The sequence below is a fragment of the Sinocyclocheilus rhinocerous genome, unplaced genomic scaffold (assembly GCF_001515625.1).
Source record: "Sinocyclocheilus rhinocerous isolate Xijiao unplaced genomic scaffold, SAMN03320098_v1.1 scaffold3911, whole genome shotgun sequence".
NCBI lineage: Eukaryota > Metazoa > Chordata > Actinopteri > Cypriniformes > Cyprinidae > Sinocyclocheilus > Sinocyclocheilus rhinocerous.
This window is the reverse complement of record NW_015634006.1, coordinates 40203-44283: the sequence shown is the minus strand read 5'-3', so window position 1 is coordinate 44283 and position 4081 is coordinate 40203.

The window sequence follows — 4081 nt, the reverse complement described above, 5'->3', positions numbered from 1 at the left end:
CACTTGCACAGTGTTTTTTTTTTTTTTTTTGTGCCGAAGGTTGATGACTGAAGCGGACTGAAACTCATTACACTCATTTAAAACTCCTCAAGCTTCACTTGTCAATCTTCTGAATCTGAATGAAAGTGACACTTCTTTTTTGCAGAAAATAGAATGGCTAATAATAAGGGAAAACATCCAGAACTCAAAAAACGGATTCATAAAACAGTGAGAGAGGCCGTGAGACAGACAAAAAAGACTGCGGTCCATCAGGCAGTTCTTCAGACAGCTTAAATAAAGAGTCTGACAGCACTCTTTCCCTTTCATTCAATATTTAAGTATTTTTATACCCTGGGTTCTGGGTCTTCCCTGCAGACAGATAAAACGGAGCAGGAAAAGCCACAATGACAGTCATTGTTGGGCCTTTTGTCATCCGTCCTCTGAACCTGTCTTTCCAAAACTGAGAGAGTTGTGCAACTGCAGGGTCACAGGTCAGTCGGAGGGATGAAATGTGTGCGTGTGTAAATACACAGGCACATGTGGGTAACGGGGTGTTCATATCAACATTGTACCTCACTGGGACTTCAACCATCATTTGCATAATTACTTCCCTCACACACAGGAGCACAAACTCGCACACAGAGCAACAAGGACACACGAGTCGGGGGAGATAAGCAAACAAAACCCAGAGTGATGAGAGAACAATGGTGGCCTTGAAGGGTCATTTGCTTCTCTTTTCGTCTAATTGTCATTTCTGACAAAGGGACGCCAGGAGTTTGATGTACATGTGCAAATTACATTTTAGCATAACTTTCAAAAAAACTTTCATAACTGTATACCAGAAGATACCTTAAACATGATCACAGTTAGTTTATGAACAAGACACTCATGTGACAGACTAACTGCAGTATTTGTTATGACTGTGGTTAAACTATTACATGTGGGTTATATGTGGCCCAGATGGAATATGAACACTCTTTTTCCACATTTTCTATGCTGACTGTGGGGGAGAAGTCCGCAGAGTTTTGTGGATTTCAACTTGGTAAATGTTTCAAATGGGCCTTAGAGTGCTAGAATTTTCAGTTATAATGTGACAGCGTAGTTCCTGAATTTGAATTGAGGTAGCAAACAGCATGCAGAAATTAAACTGCCCATATTATGCCATTTTTAAGGTTCGTACTATTGTTTTGGGAGTCTCCTACAATAGGTTTACATACATGCAAGGTCAAAAAACACTTTTGTTTTCTCAAAATATGCATTTAATATCACCTCATTTTCCAATGATTCTCAAGCGAATTTTAAGATTCAGTCTCTCTAAACCCCTCCTTTCCGTGAGCCTACTCTGCTCTGATTGGTCAAATGGCCCAGTCTGTTGTGATTGGTCTACCGTGTACAGCGCGTGTCGGAAACGATACGCCCATAGCCGTAGTTCCATATTTTAAACGCCATAAAATGACATAATGATAAAACTACAGACATACAGAAAGAATGATAGAATAACAGACAGAAAGAATGATAAAACAACAAAAAAGAAGGAATGACAGACAGACAGACAGAATGATAGAACGGCGGACGGAAAGAATGATAGAACAACAGAACAGCAGACAGACAGAAAGAACGACAGACAGACATAATGATAAAACTACAGACATACAGAAAGAATGATAGAATAACAGACCGAAAGAATGATAAAACAACAAAAAAGAAGGAATGACAGACAGAATGATTGACAGAACGGTGGACGGAAAGAACAACAGAACAGCAGACAGACAGAAAGAACGACAGACTGACATAATGATACAACTCCAGACAGACAGAAAGAATGATAGAATAACAGACAGAAAGAATGATAATACAACAACAAAGAAGGAATGACAGACAACAACAACCGACAGACAGGTCAATAGAACAGAAAGAATGACAGAACTAAAGACAGAATGATAAAATGACAGACATAAATAGAACAAGAGTATAACAGACAGAACAACAGACAAAGATGGACAGAATAATAGAACGACAGACAGAAAAAATAGACAGATAGAATGATAGAATGACAGAAAGAACAGAAAGACAGAAAGAACCATAGACATCAGATAGAATGATAAAATGACAAACTGAAAGAACGACAGACATATAGATAGATATAGACAGAAAGAAAAAAAGATAGACCAACAGACAGACAATTCTACATTTTTTCCCAAACCTGCAGACTCACCAAAATTGAAGGATATCATGGTGGGGTCGTTTGGGCCTGAGGTGATAAGATATACATTTTCAAATTATATTATGAAAAATAAAATTAATAATACAAGGCATACTTCTGCAGTTCTACAGCACATATGTCTTTGTTTCTTGAGAACAACCCACCTGCAGAATTCTCCAGAAAGCTCTGCAGATTTCCAAGAAGTTCTCTGCACGGTGAGACACTTCCTACAGAATAATCTCAGCAGTTTTCAAATGCAGAGAGAGATGAGTTTGTCTGCCACACAAGACTGAGTGCACGCCAACACAGACGTCCCGTCTGAGGGGGTTTATATTATCGATGATACACATGGCGTCTGAAGATCTTTCTCTCTGGTTGATGAGAGCCGTATCAGATGGAGTTGGGACCGTACAGCAGGTGTGGCTGGGCAGGGCTGGGTGGAGGGGGTGGATGATGGATGATGTTGATAGGGCGAGAGAGGTGCGAGACAGGCTGTGTTATCAGCCGAGCAGGCGGCAGGCCTGTCTGTGTGATGTGTGTGCTGTCGCTCCATACTTTATAGCTCTTTTCCTGTCTGTCCTCCATCTCTGGAGTACCACTCATGTCGCTGAAATGGGATTTGACCCCCCTTCTCTGTCTCTTTTGCCCTCCTCTCTTCTTTTGTCTTCATCTTCCTTTTGATTCTCACCCAATTGCATACTCTTTGCAGCATCAAGAAAATGAGTCAGATGGAGTTTATCAATGGTGGGACAAACTCCGTCCCTAGAAATGTTTGTATATTTCACTGTAGTTCCAAACAACCCTACATGAGAAACTTCCAGACGACTTTCAGAAGAATCCATATTTGGACCGGGGTTTGAAGGCCTTGCTGGAGTTCGATTACCTCAGAGCAAACTCAATAAGTCTCAACATCGACCCCTCAGGGCAGACTGTAAAGATTAGACCGTGAAAATTAACCTACAAACACACGGAATAGGCAGAACTGGTGTCATTGGAGATTTACATGTCAAATGTCCACATGTTGTTGAGGCAAGTGGAGTTGAGCTTGTGGTTTATTATAAAATGGTTAATCTTGGCTCTAAATGCTTATTGCACAAGCCGTGTCTGAAACATTACTCCCGCACATGCACATCAATATTAATGCCACAAGTTGCTACAAACTATTAAAACGTACATTGTTTGGCAGCCGTAATCAGTCTGCAAGTTAAGCTAACGAAATGCTCACAAGTTGGTGGAAGAATTGTTTATATTGACTATTATTATTCATTTATAATTATTGTTTATAATGTACTTTTATACATTTTTATTAACCATACACTAATTGTTCAAAAGTTTGGGGTTGGTAAAATTGTAATGTTTTTGAAAGAAGTCTTTTATGCTCACCTACATTGCATTTATTTGATCAAACATTTAGTAAAAACAGTAATAATGTGAAATATTATTACAAATTGAAATAACTGTTTATGTCAATATATATTTTTTCCTGTAATGTCCAAGCTGAATTTTCAGCATCATTACTCTAGTCTTCAGTGTCATATGATCCTTCATAAATCATTCTAATATACTGATTTGATGCTTACTTAGTATTAGCGCTCAATTATTAATATAAATATTATGATTTTTCTTATTATCAATGATGAAAACAATTTTGCTGCTTAATATTTACATGAAAACATGATACTTTTTCAGCATTTTTATTTATTTATTTATTTATTTGTACAATGTTCAAAAGAGCAGTGTTTGTTTGAAATAGAACTATTTTGGCAATGAAAACTTTTACCATCACTTTTTTCATCAATCAAATGCATCCTTGCTGAAGAAAAGTATTAATCTATTTAGAAAAAAAATACAATTCTTCAGTTTTTGAAAGCAGTTGATAAAATTTGTTGTGAAATTAAA